The sequence below is a fragment of the Manacus vitellinus genome, unplaced genomic scaffold, assembly GCF_001715985.3.
Source record: "Manacus vitellinus isolate BGI_N305 unplaced genomic scaffold, ASM171598v3 scaffold_26_pilon, whole genome shotgun sequence".
NCBI lineage: Eukaryota > Metazoa > Chordata > Aves > Passeriformes > Pipridae > Manacus > Manacus vitellinus.
This window is the reverse complement of record NW_021939960.1, coordinates 6,484,017-6,504,792: the sequence shown is the minus strand read 5'-3', so window position 1 is coordinate 6,504,792 and position 20,776 is coordinate 6,484,017. Positions and strand designations below refer to the sequence as shown.

The 20,776-nt window shown below is 44.7% G+C and overlaps 1 long non-coding RNA gene across 2 annotated transcripts; it reads right to left on the bottom strand.

Moving 5' to 3' along the window:
* Nucleotides 1-248: 248 nt before the first annotated feature.
* On the bottom strand, nt 249-18,334 carry LOC108639929. Of its 2 annotated transcripts, XR_001920820.1 has the most exons (5): nt 18,083-18,334; nt 15,017-15,153; nt 4,125-4,201; nt 3,743-3,859; nt 249-442 (listed from the first exon to the last, which is right to left on the bottom strand). It is a non-coding gene; the product is annotated as an uncharacterized LOC108639929 (long non-coding RNA). The 2 variants fall into 2 exon arrangements; XR_001920821.1 differs by lacking the exons at nt 15,017-15,153; nt 18,083-18,334 and adding an exon at nt 8,807-8,900.
* Nucleotides 18,335-20,776: the final 2,442 nt, after the last annotated feature.

Below are 20,776 nucleotides of genomic sequence, written 5' to 3'. Positions count from 1 at the left end.
CGCTCTCGCCCTCTATGAAACAGCAACAGCATTGCTGTCCCGGGCCTCTGGGTTATCGGGAAACAACATTAGGAACTTTGTTGCTGAGCATGTACAAAGTGTGATGTGTTAACTTTAAAAGAGATAAGGGAGAGCTGGAGCTTCTCTCTGAAAGATTTCTGGAGGGTCTGAGCTCTTTGTCCTGAGGTCTTTCCTGTTAGGTGATGCACAGACAGGGCAGCCTTCCTTTCCTAAGAGAGAAACAGAAGTGAGTTCTCACACACCGAGTTTTATTTGAAGGAAATATGACATTAGATTGGCAAGAAAAATAGGAAAGTCCACAGACATCATCATCTGAAGAGAAGACATTGAAATTTAGTGCAGCAGCTGTAGGTCTGGTCCTGCAGAGTCTGAGCAATGCGTGGCACCCACAGCTCTGCGTCACCATCAGGGTCATTTCAGCCTAGGAAGTTAAAAGAGAAACTTTTACTGTGGTAATGATAAGCACAATATTTTTGTAGTTGTTGCTTCTTGGCAGGAAACAGCCCAGATTAGCAGAGCCACACCATTGGAGTGTGTGTTTTGGGTGCTGTTGCCATCAACACCCCCAGCCCCTCTCAGGTTTGGGCTTGCTGTTCTAGGCAGGCTGTCAGCCTGGAGCTGACAGAAAGGGCTCCTTTCTCTGTACCAGTGTGCTGCACCAGGCACAGGAGATCCTCATCTGCACATGGGAGTGCTACAGAAATGCAAACAGAAATTAATAATGACAATAGTTCCAATCCAGATCACTACATGCATCCTGTCCAGCTCCAATTTAAATTCTTTGGGTATAACTAACCTGCCAAATTATTTAGGAGGGACTATACATCACAGCCTGTCTCCTGAGATGAGGGCTGGGACAAGGTACATGCTGCACCTTAACTCATGGGCTGCTAGACCCAAAGTTCCACTCCAGGATGAGGATCACCAACTTGGAGAACTGCAGGAATCTCCCAACTTGGGGAGGGAGTGAGGGCAGAGATTTCAATTCATTGGGGGGAAAACAGCTATGAAGAATAATCAGAGAAAAACATATAAAATCAGAGCAAATATTTTGTGGCTTGTTGACAGCTCAGAATTCATTGCTTTCTTGTACCAAGCAGGAGTGCAAATGGGAGCCTGGGGAAAATCCCCTGTACTGTGGTATGTGCTTCTTATCCACTTGCTGTGCTACTGGCACCGTGTCCAATGGGAATATTTCCTCTTCATTTAGCAGCAGCACAAAATCCAGCATACCAAGGAAGAGCACACTGAGCTCTTGCAGGGCACGAGGGAGGTGGCAGCATCTTGGAGAAGATCCCAGCAATGCCTGCAGTGTGTGTGGGAAGCAGTGAAGAGCATCAGCACAAGGGTTTGAGCTTTGGCTCCAACTGAGCTGCCATGGTCAACAGAGTGTGTTTGTACAGCAAGAGGAGATCCATCCATCAGAGCAACACCCTTCCTCTTCACGTGTGTTTTTGATGTATAATCACCATCAAACTACCCATTTAACACCACTTCTCTCTTACTAGGAAACTAGACAAAGAGGTTATTTTCAGTCACCAAAGGTTTTACTTCTTATTTTAATACAGCATGACAAAAAAACCCAACATTATAACTAAGGCATGAACTTTTAATGACTTTATTTCATAATCTTTTTGTAGGTTCCTGTTGAACTAAATGAGTCTTTCAACTGTTTTTGTCATTGGCTTAAAATGCTGGCAGAATCATTGCTCCAGCTCTCATGTACTGTGCTATTTGCTCTGCCCAATCCCCCCTGCAGATTTTGGTAAATGCTGCCATTGCAGTGCAGTGAAGCACAGGGGCTTATTAACAGTGATATCATCTGCCTGTGTGATCTGGGAGATGGTCATGAGCAGCATGTGTTTGTGAAGAATATATTCCACCATGATATGCAGCATGCTTAGTTAGCTGTATTGGAAAGATTTCCAGATAGCTATTGATTTTCCAGCCCTGTAATTAGTTCAGAGATTACAAACATAGAAAATATTGCTCCGGAAATTGATTTTTTTAATTGTTCATAGCACCAAAATATGGTGTGACTGCAAAGCATATCACATGCTTCCTGCAGAGGAAGACTTTGAACTTTGGAAAAATATTGCCACTGTAAACATGGAAAAGAAATCACGTGGCTAATTTTATTGCTATCTCAGATAAGGCCTCAATCCAGCTGGTTCTGGCTGACTTTGAAAATCCATCCCTGTAGTTCCTCTTGCAGGATCAAGGTCTACAGGAGAGGTTGGCCTGCTGGATTTCATCAGGGCTGGATTTCACCATGGGTACCATCAGGGAGAGTGTCAACATCTCCTGCTGTGCAGAGCCCTCTGTCTGGGGATGCCTTGGTGTCCTGGGGCTGATGTTCACCCTGGTAATAGTTTTTTGTTAATCTGTGCTCTGTGCTTACCATCACACAGCTGCCTCTTGCCCCTCCAAAGATGTCTCAGTCCCGTGGAGCACTTCCCATGTACTTCACCAGCACCTGCCCCACTCTGAGCTCAGCTGGGAGCTCAAAATGCCCCTCAGGAGGAGGCAGAATCACAGAATCATTTAGAACCATAGGCTGGAAAAGCCACTTAAGATCATCAAGTCCAACCATTCCCCCAGCACTGCCAAGCCCACACTAAACCATTTCCCCAAGTGACACATGTCTTTTAAATCCCTCCAGGGATGGGACTCCTCTGCCCTGGGTGGCCCATGCAAACCTTTGCACAAGGAGATGTGCCCTGGACCTGCCAGGTCTGGAATGTCTATTTTTTTTTTTTTTGATTGCTTCCAGGCTACATTTTTTCACCTCTAATTATCATCTGAAGAAAGATGTCTCTTCTCTTCTTTGGAGGGGATTTTGGGTCCTCCCTGGTGAGATGTATGAGCTGGACACTGCTTCATGCTGGTGACTCAGTGGCCTCATTGCACACACAGGGTGGGGTGGCTGTTGCTTATGGAAAATAAGAGTAGATAGGTCCAGTAAAAAATACAATCTCTGTCTTCCAAAGAAGCTGTTATTTATGTCTAGCAGGATAATGACAGATATTTTCTGTGCAGGCAAAGCCAAGAGACAACAACAGAGGCAACAAGGGCACTGCAGTTAGGGAAGTTATTAGAATTATTTCATCTCATTACCAAACTGTGCCAGGCATTGGGAAAATCAGTTGAGTCACTTCTCTAAAGAGTTTGCAAATTAGGAAGTTTGAGCAAAAAGCAAAACCCCCACAAAAGATTATTTCCACTCTACAGGGATGACATGTTCTGATGTAGTCACACAGGCAGTCAGAAAATTTGTCTCCTGTGAAATTTCTTCTGGAATCTGTGAAATCTCAGGAAGCAAGTAGAAATGTTCCTCTTTAAAGTCCCAAACCTAGTAATAGTAAAAATAGTCAAACTAGACAATTGGATTTGGCTGAGAAACTGCTTCTACAGCTATATAATTCCTGAATATACCCAGTTTCATCAAAACCTTGGGAGGTCTCAGGGGATGGGAAGTGCTGCAGTGAAAGTAAATTTATTAAGATATTAATGAACTGGGTGCCATCCCCTTCCTCACCCAAAGCAGCTCCTGAGGTGAGTGGTGTTGGACCAGGGCATGAATTCTCCTCCTGCAAGTACAATCATTGCAATAGACCAGTTTTATTTTCTCACTGGGAGTATCATTAGACAACAATCCTATAGGAGGAAGAAAATCCTGTAGAAGGAAAGGAGGAGAAAATGCTGCTTTATTTACATTTACCTGTTGGGTGTTGGGTTAGATGATCTCCAGAGGTCCCTTCCAACACTAACCATTTTGTGATTCTGTGTTTCTGTGATTCTTTACCTCCCCAGACAATTTTTGGGATCACTCAGATTCCTGGGAAACAGAATTTGGGGTGTGGATGAGAGGAATGAATTGCAAGTGTTTCCCCTATCTCCCTCTGCTCCGGGACAGGTGGATAGGAGAAAAAATATGAAATATTTCACCCCGAGAATATACCCAGTCTTTGTGTAAGTGAATCCCCCTTCCAGAGTGGGATCCACTGGCATCCTGGTATTTTGTGAAAGCACCAGGCAAGCATTAGTCCCCCCTAACCACGCACTTTTAGGATTAGGAAACAACCAGGCATTTTGAGGGCTACCTGCTCCCTTCCCGAGGTCAGAGGATTTGCAGGATGACCCACAGGCATCTTTCAGTAGTCTTCTCCCCTCGGAATTCCTACCGGGATAAGGATGGGAGCACCTCAGTTAGCTCAGTCTCACTCTCCCATCTAGTGGTAAAACAAGGAAAGGTGGTCCAGGCAGAAAAAAATGGAAATTTAAGTTTTCTGGGGCTTTTGAAGAGGTGTCTTTGTGGGTTCAGTTAAATGCATAATCCCCAGCACAATGGGGATTGGGAATGTCACTGAACTGATCCCGAGGGAAACACAGCATAGTGCAAAGGAGGGTGAGTCCTTCCCTGGGTCCAGTGAGGCTTGAGGGGCCCTGCTCTGGGAATGACCTGCAAAGTAAAGAGGTTTGCACCCCAGGCGGAACAGTGTGGATGTAAAAGCATGAACTTCACGAGCAAAATGATGTCTGTTAAACCCCTCGTGGTGGGTGGGAGGTGGAAAGATGCAGAGCCACATTGTCCCACAAATAACCTCTTACCTTCAATGAACTGCACAGGAGCCCCACGGCTGCCCTACAGCCTTCCCGGAAAGGCCTCTGTGGTCCCCCAAAATAGCAGGGGGAGGCATAACCCACAAAAGTTGGTTGCACAGTAAGGTCAGGGACGTGCAGGCACTGTGCTCAGGAAATGTGCTGTCAGAGGTGTGAGCTGGGGCTGCACTGCTGAGCGTGGTGTGCAGAGCCTGAGACTTCAGCAATGCTACAGCCTTTGAGCTCTCTTCTAGGAGGGGATTAGGGGAGTCTGAAGCACGGAGAGCTGGGTTACTCTGAGCTGTAAAGCTGTGTTTTATTTCAGCCAGATCCACAGAACTGGAGGGAAAGGGTTTCACCTGTCCTACAAAAAATTAACACAGTCAAGGTGATTCAAGCCAAAAAAATCCCAATTTTTCCATGAGGAACTGCTGTAGAACCAGCTCAGTAAGGGCCTGACCCTATGGGAATGTTTTTCCCTAGGCTGGGGAAGTGGAGGGGCTCAGGTTCTGCAGCCCTGGATTCAGGATGCTGAGATTCCCACTCCCATGTCCACAGCCCAGTTCCAGAGACCCGAGATGCAGAATGGATGAACTCTTACAGAAGATTTATGTTCTCATGTCAGATTGAAGACTTGTGGCATTTCCTGGAAGGCTGAATGATGTTCCACTTTCAGCAAATAAGGTCAAAATCACAAGGGGGGGAAAAAAAAGTAATCTCTCATGGATCAGCTGTTTGCCAAGCCCAGAGGTGCAAGTGGTTGTCTCACATCCCTGTTCATATAAAAGTGCTTTCCTGGAGCAACACGCTGCTAAGTGTGGCTTTCCTAGGGTGGCACCCACACAGTCTGCAGCACAAATAGACTCAGCTGGGAAAAGACAACTCAGAGGAGTACGGTACTTGCGCCTACACTACCAGACCATAAAAAACAAAACGTGAAGAAAAAGGTACTGGGCAGGTTTGGAAGGGCAGGGATTGGTGTGGTAAAATGGAAATCTGCAGGAGTGCAGTGCTCTGGGTGGTTCCTCAAGAAGGACTCTCCTGCTGCCAGAGGGGGATGCAGGTTGGATCCAGCATCAGAGGCAGCTGGTGATGGGGCCAGGCCACCTCGGGGGATCATCTGTGCCCACTGGGACGGGACATCGCTGCTCTGTGCACGGTGCAGCGGGGACAGGGCTGGTGCTGGCGGAGGGTGCTGGGCCCCGGCTCAGCCACCGCATCCCTCGGATACTCGGCGTGTCGGGAGAGGGCAGCCTTCGCCACAGGCGGATGCGGCCGGGAGGGCGAGAGGATCCGCACCCAACCGGCCCAGCACCGCGGGAACACGGCTTTTAGAAAATGCTTAAATGAGAACATTTAAGTAATGCCCAGTGTGGAAAAAGGGGTTGTGCAGATGAGAGGCACCTTTCTCTCAAGAAGCCGCTGGTTCTGCCAAGGGCTAAGGACTGACCCGTCTGCATCCTCGAGGATGTCCCAGGATGTGATTCACACGGCTGAGCTGGCAGGACAAAAGTGCACCTGGAGCAAGGCTCACCATGACCTGCTGCTCCAAAACCCCCTCTCCAGCAGACTTGTAGACACACGTCAGGTTTCCCTTCTTCACTGCAAGCTCACGTACAGCAGCACAGACCACCAGCTCATCCCCTTGGCTGCAATAACATCACATGTGCAGCCTGGGGACCTGCCTGGGACATCCCAGGCTTGCAGCTCCAGTGACTCCCCTGCAAACCCTCCCTGGAAAGCGTGTTCCCTGCTACAGCAATAAAAAAACACATAAGGTTAATGAAAAGACAAACTGGGAGCGTGAAAGCACAGTTAATGCTACTGCTGTGATGCTTCATTTGAGCTGCAAAGAGAAGATAAAGTTCTGCCTCCCACCAGAGAAGTCACAGGGGAAAATGATTCCTTCTTTCTCTAAATGGCATCACATTGTTTCTTCTTTTCAACTTGCTGCCAACTTGGTGTCACACTCTTATTTTTTCAGGACAATCATCTGGTTAATCGGCAGAGTGGTACCCTCCATCCAACCTCCCACCCCCCAGACAAGATCAGCAGAAAAGATATTCAAAAATAGATTCACCTAGGAAAGAAGAATAAATAAGGATTGCTCTTTGCATGTGAATAGCTAATGAAGACCCACTTAGCAGTCTCGGCAGACTCATCAGCTCCGGCGGCTGATCCTTGATTGTGTGTCTGCAGCTACTGTTCAGTCTTCTCTGCTCATTAGACCCAGGTCAAATGAAACACACACAAACCGTGGCAGAAATGATAAGAACCGATGGAGATGGCCATAGTGGTGACCCATCCCAAGTGGAAAATTACCAGTTAGGATTTTTTATTGCCTGTTACGTGGAGCTATTTCACCTAACAGCCAGAGGTAGGTCACTTCTAATCAGCAGGGGTGAGATCCAGCCCATCACACCGTCCCCCATCTCTCATTAACAAGAGATGAACCTGAACAGTCCTGCATAGGAGACCCCTTAGAGAAGCACCAGGGCACACATTTTGGGGGCTGTTTTGGATTCACCACCACAATAGTGTGCTGGTACTGCCCAAAGGGCTTGGGCTGTCTGCACCAACCTGAGTGCAAAGGCTGCAGGTGAGGGTTGAGTGGGGGGGCACATCTGCTTGGCACCAGCTCCTGGGAGCAGCTCTGGCAGTGACTGTCACCCTCATCAGTCACTGCACCACTCCCCTCTGCCCAGAAAGGCTCTTTCCTCTTAGCAAGAGATTTTTGAACAAGCTGCAGAGTTTTGTGAAACTTACAGTGAATAACATACATAAATACATTAGAAGCTCTATAAATATAGGGAATCCTCTAACAGGATTTTCTTCTTAAGCACCTTAGGACACTGATTTCCTCCTTTCCTGAAACCAAACCTGGTGGACTCAGGGAATATGAAGGAAGTTTTAATACTATATTTGTTAATAACCTGGTAAGGAGGAAAGGGAACAAAAAAGTACAAAAGACCAAACCAGCTGGATCCTGCCTCACCCATGTCTTGATTAATTTGTCACTAAATTTGTGACAAAGCATAAGATGGGAGAGGGGTGCAGTGGTGTGAAGTGCTGCTGCAGTCTGGATTATGCTGGTGTAAAATCTACTCTGTTCTATTTGTCTGTGCCCCGAGACCTCCTTGACAGTGATTACTCACAGAACCTTCCATCTCCACTCCTCTCTGCTCCTAACCCAGCAAACCACCCTCTTCTCACCAGTTCTGGGTCAGAGGAAAATGTTGTTATTAGGTTACCTCTATTTTATGGTCTTTTAATTATTTCCACCCCTGTGATTACACTAATTAGCTAACTGGTTTCTAATGGCTGTACAGTAGCTCACATTACACTTTCATTAATCACGATGTTAGCCAGCCTAGTTAAGAGTCCCTGGTTTTTTTTGCATTAAGATTTGAAATTATTAAATGATAAAGTAATCTGAAGGGGAAAAAGGAGTCAATAGGAATAGACACCACCTTCACCAGCAGCTTGGCAAAGAGCCTCTTTGATATATTTAGAAATGTTATGATTCACAAGAACCTGCCAAGCATTTAGTTAGTGTCTATAAAAATGAAAAAAAAAAAGGTAAGTCTGAAGTTTCCAATCACAACTGTTAAAGGCTCCTTCTCACTTTCTTTGATTCGAGGCAGTTGACTGACACATTCAAATGGGATCAAAAATAAAACAACTGACAACACATCTTCATCCTGATGGTTGTGACTGAACACCCGCTGCAGCTACACCCAGGACAAAGCAGAAATGAAGATCTAAGAGGAGGTTAAGTTTTTGCTGCTAGAAAAACATTACTCTGATAGCTCTCAAGACCTTCCTATAAATCCTTATCTAGGGAGACTATTTGATGTGCTAAAGGACTCTTAAAATAATCAAAATTAAGAACAAAGCACCCCACATTGGATAGCTTAAATACATGCACAGGGAAATGTTCATCACTGGTATGAGAGAGAGTCAGAATAACAATAACAATAATAATACATTAATATTATTTTTATTATTCACATCTACTTAACAGGAGAAGTTCAAAATCCTGTACAAACACTAATCAACTAATTTTGCCAACCTGCTGCATATCAGGCCCCCAGTTCAGTGAGGTGCTTCAGTGCTACATAGTTTTAGTGAACACTCAGTAAAGCTTTTTTAGCAGGTGGGACAAGAGTGATGATGGGCTCACCTGCCAGGGTGTCTTCAACAAGGAGGGAGAAGCAGAGAGCCTTAATTTCCCAAAATCGAGAGGCTGAAGAGCTCCCATGGTAGCAAACCATTAAATAAAAAAAAAAGTAACAATAATACTGAGCAAAATATTGCTTCAGGGAAAGATTTCTGCTTGTTTTTAGTACAGATGTTGATATTGCACACTCAGAAATGGCTGTTTGGAAGCACATTTGCAGTGTGTTATTAGATGGTGCACGAAAGCAAAGAGCTGCGCTTGCAAGGGAGGAATTAAAACATTTGAAAATTAAAAGACATTTTAGAAATGACTCCTGAAAGGCATTTTTTTCTGTGAAAGAGAAGTTATGAGTAGAGAGACTGAGCTTCCCCAAATCACAGATCCTTAAAGCCAGAGTCTGTGACTAACTTGAAGCATTTGTCCAACACTTCACTTTGCTTCAGGAGAAGGGAGCTCCGGTGGGAACCAGCCATCACCTCTGCAGATCCCTTGGGAGCTCCTCTGCACGTAGTGAGGCCGTGCCAGGCTCAGAGTGGGCAATCTGCAACATGCCAAATTTCCCCAGGGCAAGCCCTTCCCACGCTGGGAGCAGACACCCGTCCTTCCTGATGCCTGCACCGCTGGAGGTGCTCTGTGTGTGAATTCCAAAGAGCTTATCCAGACATACAGCACCCTTAGTACCTCCCACAGAGATCCCACAAAGCACAAGGGCACGCTTTTCAAATTAATGAATGTCATCATTTTAAAACCCAAATCCCTTCGGAGGAGGGAATCCTGAGCCCTGTGGGATGAGGGAGTGGCAGGCTGAAGCTGAGCGGAGTATTTTGGGCATTATGCATGTGAAGGTGGCACACAGCGAGGCTCAGGCACAGAGGTGATTGCTCTGCACTTTGCATATTCCCTCTGTGCACTGGGCTGGGATTTTTCATTTCATCCATAATTCATGTTTTGCTGCAGCGACTCTACAGAGGCAGCACAGGACCTCAGCCTCGGTGATAACAAGGGAAAGAGAGAGTTGCTTTTTGTTGCCAGACTGCAAACTGTAGAGCTTGGGTCCAGCCAGACACTCCACTTTATCCCAATTAACCTGTGGGCAAAGATGTGAATAGACAGTGAAATAAGGGTTTGCCCTTATATATAAGTGGCTGCAAACAGCCACTGCCAAGCCCACATGACCCCTGTCTGGGCTCTGTTCGTAGCCAGCAGAGCTGTGCCCAGCCCAGAAAAGGGCTGTTATTACTCCAGCCCTGGAGTAATAACCTTTTTTCCCACATGCACATGTGATCTCTAAACAAGCTCAGTTATTGATGCCCACGCACTGGTAGATTTTGGGGCCAGGGTGCTTTTATTTTTCACCTGACCCCAGCAGTGCTGCAGGGTGACAGTCCTTGCTGTCATTGTGGACAGGGAGGTCACTGTGCCACTCTGGCTGTGCCACACACACAAAGCAGCCCACGCTCACTCCCAGAGCTATAAACCTTCCTCTGCAACCCTGCTGCCTTTCCTCTCCATAACACACAGACCAAGAAACCCAGCTTGTCAGAAATGAAAGTGTTTCGGGAGATTAAAATGTAAATGTTGCACTCGGCTTTTCAGAGGGGGTTTGATATTTTACTTGTGACTCTGAGAGGAAATAGATTTTTGATAACTCTGCGGAACTGCTGCTGCCCAGCCACTGCTGCAAACAGCCAAAACCTTAATAAATAAATCCTCTGTCAACTGGCTTGGAAAACCAACTTGCTGGTGGTTTCAAGAAATATTGGGAATTTCAAAGCAGTCTTGCACAAGGAGACCTGTAATTACAGCAGCCTCTCCTACACTGCCTGAGTTTGAGAGGAGAAGGGGAATGCAGTGTCATCTTTGACAGTGCTGGCAATAAACACTATACATGAATTTTTTACTATGTTTATTAACTTGAAAATTTGGGGAAGGGCCATGTCAGTTGTCATGCTTTGCACTCGGTATGGCCCACAAATGGGACACTGAAAGGGAATGTGAAAATAATTCAGCAAAAATTCTGGCCTGGCTTGCCTCTAATTTGCAGCCTCATCTCCTTGGAAAACCTGCAAAAAGGTCTGCCTGAGCCCAAAACTAGGTCCCTCCCAAGGCAATCTTTTTTCTTAACTTTACATGGTACATCCAGGAGTCTTTTCTCTGGATTCTCTGAGTCTTCAGAATCTTGCACCACCCTCAGCACTCACTGCCATGCACAGCTCTGGCTCTGTGCTAGCAGAGACATGACACCATGGTCTGTGCATTATCCAGGCACCTTGTTGATCCAGACTGCTGTAAACACCGGGAAAACTCAGGAAAAAAGTAATCAGGAGGAGTTTGCTGACTTTCTGCTGAACACCAAAGCTCTTGTCCACCCACCAGTGTGGCCAGAACTGGGTTGCTGGGATTTTTGCATCCCCAGTTAGCACCTATTTAAATAGTTGAACCTCAGTATAAGAAGTTCTTGGCTCAAGGCTCTCAGATGAAAACTACAACCACATAAATATTCACAGCTTTATTACCAAAAAAATCATGAGTTTAAATTAACTTTTTTTCTGTAATACATGAAATAACCTGAATATCACCACCACACATGTAGGCCAACAGTGCTCGGAAATGATCAGCAAGGCAAGAATCACTCATAGGATTAATTTGGAAAATAATTTCAAACAATTGAGAGCCATATGAAAATGAACAGACCACACATTAATAGAGCTTGAGCCTGCTCTGTAAACTCAGCTACTCACTTTTTATCCCTTAAGTAAACTAGGAAGAGTAATGTATTTATAGCCTCTTGACGTAAGTAGCCTCAGTGAAATATTGTATGTAATAAATATTCTGCCATCTCAGAGAGCCTATAGGACAAAGCGGTACCAAGGTACTGCAAAGGCAAACTGTATGTGGCTAACGAGTCTTGGTGAGCTGCCAGCCAGCTGAAAACACTGCAAATGAGAGAAAGCAATGAAAATATACACTTTATTAATATAGGGGAGAGTTTTATTAACACAACCGCAATGCGAGGGCACTGGGTAAGGAATTTTGCCTTTCAGCTTTGCAGGGTGCCTTTAATCACTCCTTTCAACCATCACCTTGGAGTTTGCTCAGCTTTATCCCAGTGTTTTGTTGTTCGTCAGTCATTTTCTCCACTGATTTTTCCCCCCCTTTCTGTTGCAAGGATCATAAGATCTTGGCCCCCTTTCCCTGCCCCGCGCTGCCAGCATTGCTTTTTATCCAATTACAAATTACACAGTGCATCTGCATTAAAACAAAATGTGTTCATCGCCAGTTTTAAATAAGGATGTCATTTGTAAATGCTTTATTCATAATTAATGGAATTATTACTGGGTGCAGCCACATTCTTCATCCATGTACTGTAAGATATGTTGTAAAGTGCATTAGTAAAAAGCTTTATAGATGAGGATATGACAACCTGACTGTGAAGCACATTATGTGATGTACTGTGGCTGTTGTTGTAACAATCTTTATGCAAGATTTTAAGCTATCGGTCAGCCAGGGGCTGATTGATAGTGTAAATGTTAATAATTAATAATAGGATAATGTTGATAACTGTGATTCTATGATGAGTATGGATTTTTTTAGTTAGAATTATGCTAATATGCATTATTCACTGAATCATGAAATCACATTAGAGATGAGAAAGTCTCTCTGGCTTTCCCCATTCATATCACTGACAAGTCAATGCTGCTCTTTCCTAACATTTCCAAAGCAGCTCTTTTCATCTACCTTCCTACATGAAATCTATAAGTTAAGAAGTATATTTTAAAACAAACCTAGAGCTCTGAATATATGCTAACCAGAGTGACATGTAAAGTCATGGCCTTCAACAACCTGCCTGGGAGACCCCAAATCTGAGGGACCCTCTGCTAGGTTTACAAGAAAATAGTTCAAAATGAAGGAATTTCCACTGCAGATTCTTTTCACTTTGGCACTTGAAGCCCTCTGAAATTTAAAGCCCCCAGGCACACTTACCTTGTACAGTGGGTACAGGAACATCCTTGAGCTGATGAGCGACAGGTAACATAAGTGAGGTGTGAAGACACAGGAGAGAGAACTAGAGAGCTGCAAGGCTCAACAGTGATGTCATTTTTTCAGCTGACATTATCGTTTTTTATTTACTAGACAGGATGAAAACAGGTATTACGTCAGGTCGGGAGAAGTGAATGCCAGCTTGCTGCTGGGCACAGACTCCTCAGAGGATGTCATATGCCAATAGCAGCCTCAAAACCAGGATTTAGAAATGGATATGGCGTAATGGCCCCTGGGATACGCTGGATTCCAAGGCTCCCAGCGGGGAAATCTCCCCTTCTCCACCCAGCAACATTGTCTCCATTGCCTGTCTCACGGCTGCCCTTGCAGGACCAGAGATTTAATTTTTCCTTCTCCAATTTCAAAGACTAAGATGCAGGAGAGCTCCTTCCTGGTACTCAGCTGCTTGCAGATAACCTAAGCCAAAGGCATCAAATATACTGAGCTCCCTGGCATTTTCCTGCCAGCACGGTGTCCAACGAGGAGGGGTGTGCTCCATGCACCCCCTTAATGACATTTTAATTCCTTAAACTGTGCTAACACCCACCCAGCTCTCTGGCAATGCGGGAACGCAGCTTATGGACTAGTGTGAGAGTAATTTTTAGGGAGAAAGTGCTAGTTAGTGCAGGAATTTTCCTGTTAAGGAAATTATTATTGGTAGCTTTTTCTTAGAGAGATGAGAAAGCTCAGAGCTGATCACAGGTTGCCTTTCTTATCCCTCTTCCCTCCCCACCTCTCAGATTCTGTGTTTGGGTCTTCAACGTTTTTATTTCAGATAAATCCGCAAGCACATTTCCAGGTGGATGTCACCAGGATCCACTTCCTCCCGGCCCACAGACAGTCTGTCTCTTATCTCCCTTACATTAGTATCAATTATTTACAGCAGGAATGCTAAATCATGAAAACAAAGTTGCAGCAAAGCTCTGCCTTGGCTGAGTACCCCACACTGGTTGCAGCTTCCAGAGCCCCTGTGCTACTTGTGCTTGTCCTTGCAGAGAAACAGCCTTGATTTTTTCCCCCTTTCACAGCCACAGAGAAGAGCAGTGTCTGGGCACCCACAGCCCATGTTGTTCAGGGGTGTAAAAATCATAAAGGAGTGCATTGAGCAGCATGTCTGTAGGGAAAGCTGAGGTCATGGTGCATAGGACTTGGAGCAGCACAATACTTGTCATAAGGTTTCCTTTGATGCTTCTTTTCCCTCCTTCCAAAACCACTTCCTGACACTGGAAAGTAACATTTGGAGGAAGAATCCTCTCCAGTCCATGAAACTGGTCAGTGATGGAGCTGACTCCCCAAAACAGGGTGCAACCAGTCTGCCTGGGGGCTCACCATCCCTTTGTTGCCATTTCCCTCCTCCTTGCCGCGGGTATAATCTCTCTCCTGGGACCCCATAATATGGGGGGAAGAAGCTCGTCCCCCACTCGTGGTAGCTGGTGCCCCAAGCTTTGAACAGTTCTCACACTCAGTCACTGATGAGCTCCTTGAATGACTGAGTGCATAAAGGCTTTTTTTTTTTCTTTTTTGAGCAATAGTATTTAAATATGACTAACTAAAATCTCTGTTAAGTGAGGGTATTATACAGCTTAGGACAGTATAAATAAAAGTTTCTGGGTTCTGTTCATGTCTGTGCTTTTTGGATACAGAACAGCAGAAGTACTTTACCCCTGTTGTTAAGTTCACTGCTAAGTGAGGTGATGCTTACACCCTTGACCTTGGAACACTGCCTACATTTATATTTCCAGTAATTCTCAATATTTTTCAGATAAATCCCTGCTTGCTCCAGGGAAGCTGTCCTTTCCTAGGTTTGGTTCAACTGCTTATCCAGCACATTCCCACTTTGTTCATTACAGCTCACAAAAGTGAAAAGAAACCCCCAAGAAAATAAAAAGAACAAATAAACCTTCTGAAACCTGGTTGTAGAGAATATTCAGAGAATGAGGAGATCCTCTGAGTAAAGTCAGAGCCAAAAGATGCTGAGCAAGCTGGTCTTGACCCATGGTGGGCAGCAAAGCTCCAAGCCTAGAACACAGATCCTTAAAGGGATCCTCCAGCCACCAGTGGCCAGTGCAGCCCTGGAGGGGTGATTTTGGGCACCTTTGAGCCTCCATGGCAGTGTGCAGTGGTTGTGATCCATGCTGTGGTCATGACAAGGGGCTGGAGGACAGGGCTTACCTTGGTTGGAGTTTTCAATTGCTCAGAAGACACTGCTGGAGATGGAAACCTTCAGCCCCAAATAAGATGGGTTGACCCACTTTGGCTGGTGCTTTGCTGTTGTCCATGGGTGTGATTTTGGGCAAACACAGGGGTCACTCGTGGAGAAGAGGTATGAAGGGGAGGACAGAAGAAAAGGGAAGGGTGTTTTAATTCTAACTTGCTTTGAGTCACTTCATTAGCCCTGACCCCGTTTGACCCTTTTACTGTTATATCAGCCTAACTGTTTATTTTCCTCATAAAACTAAACCAAATCGATTACCTCCATCTCAAAGCCCTTTATGTGTCTCGGCGCCCAGGAGCGGCCCTGCTGTTAGCAAAGGGCCTAATGCAAAGGCAATCTTTGGGAAACAGGGACAGTTCAGAGCAGACACCAAGCCAACCTCCCCATCTTCCTCCTTTTCCCTGATTAAGCTTTGTCTCTTGCATTTAAAAGAGAAACTCTATTTATTTTAAAAATAGCTGCACAATGTTATCTCTATAAATGTGCGTGGTGTGTTTCTGTTTTATGCATCTATACAATCAATAAACTGTGTCTTGCTGGGGATTTAAATATTAGTCTTCAAAATCCAGGTCTAGAGCAGCAGATTTATTTGTATGAACACATGCCCTTTCCTGCTTAAGGAAGGATATTAATTATAGATGCAAACCCATAAATCTCCTGGCTTTAGGTGAGATATTTGCTGGATTATAAATATGAATTGGAGATGAGGGTCCTGCTCTTCCTATTATTACTATTATTATTACTTACTGGTTATTATTTTCTGCATGATCTGTATCTTCAGGTGGGTCAAACACCACTGGGGAATGGGGAGCTAAGCCTTCAAAGGGTGCACACATGTTGAATTCATTAAAAGGTTTTCTATCCCAGCCTTGCTCTCGGCTGCATTTCACAGTCGGGTGAGTCATTAAACACCCTGTTCAGGTCCTTTCCCCTCCTCTCCGTCCTGCTTTTGGTACCTCATTTCATTGTACTGCTTTTGCCTGATCATATCAAGCTCCCTAATGTTTATTAATGATGTCCTGTGCATCCTACTGACGATGTGCTATTGTTTCTGAGGTTCTGCTTCAACACCAATCTCGGAAAGCAGCCAAACCAGGAGCCACTAGAGACCCCAATATCACCCAGAGCTTTGTCATAGGGGACAATTTTCTTCTCCCCCATTTATTATGGTAGATCTGGGAACATCAGTAATAAGCCACAAGGGCTTGGTTGCCCAAGGAGCTGAGCACCCTGAATAACAACTGGAGGATTTGTTTCAGGTGGGACGTGGGAGCTTTGATGTGACAATTATGAACAGTCCTGATGCTGCTCAGCACCTCCCAGGGCAGGGCTGGGGGAGCCTCACTACACATTGCCCCAGAGCTGGTGAACTGAGTGTCTCAAGTTAATTCAACACCAACTGAGGCAGGAGTGCACTGCAGTGGATCTCACAGACTTTATCACATGCTCCAGAGCCAGGAATGCCAACTAAGGAGAGTCAAACTGAAGACATCACTGATGGTCTCAGGGCTCGCTGCATTTGTCCCTGTTTCCCTGCTGATCTGCTACTCCAGCCATGCTGGTTGCTCTGTGGTGCATCAAACTCCAAACCAACCAGATGACAAATGCAAAGGACTGGATGTTCACCAGCATTAGCAGAAGCAAAAGGCATGGAGTTGCTCCGGTGTGCACCAGGAAGGATTCTTAAATGTAGCTCTGGCAGGTGCAGCACCACAGCAGGCTGCTGACCAAAAGAGAACACGTAGTGGGATTTCAAAATAAAAACATGTAACATCCTACCCTGAAATTAATAGGCCCTTATATGCCAGGTCTGTAAAGACAGGGCTCTGTATAAGGTCTGCTTCTTTGAATTAGAGTCCTGTGCTTAAATAGATTAAGTGAGCTGTCAGTATATTAAATGATTTAATGCCTTCTTCAGTTTTGCAGTGGAATCCTAATGAAAATACTCTTCAATATAAAATGCTGAATAAATTAAATGGTGAAGTATTTAAATAAATGGTCTGTTGTTATTGTGAACCACATTAAATTAGTGTTTGCCTCTATGGTAATGATGTTGCTTTAAAAGAGTTTCTGCTGGTTCAGGCTTTTCCTGACAAAACAGAAGTGTTGTGCTTAAGATGTTCAGTTCAAAAGCATCTGCGTGGTTCCTGGGCCAAAACCCGAAATCAATGGAAATCTTGTTGGCTGGCTAACATGGAGCTGGATTAAGTGGCATTTGGAGCAGAGGGCTCTTGCAGGCTGAATTGGAACTACTGAAGAATTTGCTGGGTGATGCCCTCTGCCCTGAGCTGGAGGTGCAGAGGTGTGTCAGAGGCAGGTCAGCATCCTGCAGTGCTGCCTCCTCCCCACTCATTGGTAATCTGGATTATCAGATGTGGCTCTCAGGTGCTGGTGACAGCAGCAGAGAGGTGGCAGGTGGTGGGGACAGCAGCAATGGCTTGAATCATGCCAGAGGTAAACCCAGCACAGCTGAGGACTCAAAGTCTTTGGTGGTGCTTTTGTGTGCAGACAGCTCCTTAGTGCAGGCAGAAGGGATGAGACGTGGTCCCAGACTCCCAAGCAGCTCTGTGATGTGGGCAGCAGAGATGAGACATGGTCCCAGACTCCCAGATTACAGCTGGATGTATTTTGCTATTGAGGAATCACTGTGATATCACAAATAAGCTGTGGAGGGGCTTAAAAGTCTCTCTTTGCTGATCTCATTACAAGTTAAGATAACAAATGGTCTCTCTTTTATATCCTTTATATAAGGGAAAGACCTGCTTTTAAAGGTGAAGACCTCAGCAGGAACTAAAGTCCCTTATATATATAAATCAATTATGAAGCAACTTTAGTTGTCTAGCTTTTGGATATAAGTTCTTATCTGATCACCTCCCCCAGTCACAGTATTTCTTTGGAAGGAAATTTTTTTATGACACTGTTTTCAGAGCTTTAAAACCCAGAAATAATGTCACAGTACCCAACGAAAAATAAGAAATAAATTCTATATGTGTGTGTATATATATGTGTATATATATACACACCTTTTTGGTCCTGAAGTACATCTGGATACACAGTAACACATCAGCTGAGCCTTGCAGACTAGTCCCAGATGGCTCCTGGAGCTTCCTGAGCGAGGAGTCTGCAGGCAGGACTCCTGCTGAAGAATTTCTGTGAAAGGAGAAATTTCAGCTTCCAAAGCAGAGAGCAGAGATGTGATGGAGCTTCTGAAGAAAATCCCACAAGATTGTGGCTCTCTCTCATTCTGTGATTTCCTGGGAGTAGATGAGTCTGTTATCAAACTACACATTCTTACTCACAGTTTTATCAACCTTTAAGGAATATAGATTTGTCATTTCCCTGAAAAGTCCATCAAACTACAGCAGCAGATGGGGATCAGCAGGATTTAACTGAACCACTGGAACACAGGTCCTTCATGTACTTGCTTTGAGCTGCTCTCTTTGACACTGCATTTTGGGGCTTTTTATAGCAGAGGGATGCAGGCTGGGTTTGTTTTATTGGGTTTCATAGTACTTTTCCAGCCTTTCCACTTGAAAAGATGAAGTACCAATAACACAGAGGTGTCTGTGTGACTCTCCACCAAGGCCAGACCAATAACTCTGGGAAAAGGGAATGGTCCCAGTCAGTGCTTGAGGATTACAGCTTACATACTCATTATTAAGAAAATCAAAAACCCAGAAAAGACCACTCCATGCTTGTGGTGTTGGTGTTTGTATGTCAATTCACAGTGATCTTTTGTGCATCCAGGATATGACTTAAAAAAAAACCAAAAAACCCCCAGCATGAATTTGAAATGCCCAGTGATGATGAAACCATCTGTTGGGAAGTTTTTCTGATGTTACTTCTCCCAGTTACAAAGCACAGCCCCTTCCCAGTTCAAATTTGACAGCATCAGCTTCCAGTCACCAGCTCTTTTTATCGCTCTGTCTGTTAGATTGAGGAGCACTCCCTTTCTGCAGTCCTGTACCCTGTCTGAATACATCTGGATTGTCATTAAGCCATCCCTTAACCTTCTCTTTGTTAAGCTAAGCGTATTGGGGTCCTTGAATCTGTCACTATAAGGCATGTTTTGCAACGCTTCAGTCATTCTTGTGTGCCCTCTCCCATTCATCACCATCCTTCTTGAGTCGCAGGCACCAGGAAATAGCTGCAGTGTCCCCCTAGATGTTACACCAGAGATATTTCACTCCACTACTTTATCAAGTTTCCAGCATTGTGTAAGAGGATCCCTCCTCCCTGCAGTGAAATCCTGGTTCCTAGAACTGTGGCTTTGTGTGTGCCCACGTTAAACAGACCAGAGTTCGCTTCCATCTGGTTCACGGAAAGCGCATCCAACATGCCAGCTGTGGTCCGGCTCCAAATCTCATCAGCAAACTTTGACTGTAATGAGTTTTGATTTTCTACCGCTTGCTAAAAATGATGAACCGAAACGCAGCCACTCGGGATGCTCCTCTGATATGTTTAAACATATCAGCAGGGTTTTCATCCGTTTAGCGCGTGCCGTGTTGATTTTACATTGTTTTAGCTTCCTAATAAATCAGACAACATTAAGTTAAATGCCTCGCAGAAGTCAAACGTAACAGTGTTGATGAAATGTACTAAATCAATCAAATCTTTAATCACATTCTTGAAAAATTATATCAATTTCGTCTAATAAGATCTATTTTCCATTAACTCGTGTTGATTGTAATTAGTTATTCTCCTTAAATTGTTATTAATCAAGTCCCTTATCAGCTCTTCCATTATTTTTTTCACAGAATCAACATCAAACAATCAGATTTATAATTGCGCAAGTCATCCTCCTCATCGACATTTATGCATTGGCACAAACTCAACACTGCTTAGGTCTTCTGGAAAACTCTGTGCCGGTCTGGGGCGCTCCTGGGACGGATTTTAAAACTCACAGCACTGAATATTGAGAGCTGCTGATCAAAAAAAAAATCCTCTAGCTGCAGCAGCAGCTGTTTAACATCCTGAGTTGGAACAGAAGATATTCCACATCATCATATTACATGGCTATTTCACTTAGCATTTTTTCCCCCCAAAATAGAGAAATTAAATAGTCGGTGTCTGCTTTTTATGCATTCTTTTTTTAATGTCTGCTGTTCTGTCTAGACAACTACTTTTAGTCTCTTACATCTAAAGAGCACTTCCCTATTGCCCTCAACCCTGCTAGCCACAGGTTTCACCTAACAGCCTTCTGCTTGGGGCTGGTTTATGTTCATTATCACTCGCTTTCCCTTCCTTCCTTTCTGTGAGTTTACCTACTCTCACTCCCCTTTGAGCTTCACTTTTTAGCCAGAATAACCTTCTCTTTCCCAATGTTGAGGTTTTACTAGATTTCCTAGAAGCCAGAGTGCCTTTAAACCAGGAGTTGTTAAATATCATTCACATTTTCTCTTTAAAATCCTCCAGGTGACCTGGCTTACAACACTGAAAAGCAAAGGGACCTACTGTCAGTTCAGGCTTTCTTCTGTCTGTGCCCAGCATGTATGATTGAAACAGGGTCACCTCTGTGCTGGCTCTAGCTGGTTTTTGGATCTGTGAACAGTCCTCCAACTGTCAAGATGATCCTGTCGAGGATCCTCCTGGTTTTGGTTAGAAAATACTCTTTACAACATTTAGAAAATCCCTAAAGCAGCAGCATGAGCACTGCAGCTCACATCATTCGAGTTGAGGTTCCCCTGGAGAGCAGAGGGAAATTTTCTTGAATATGA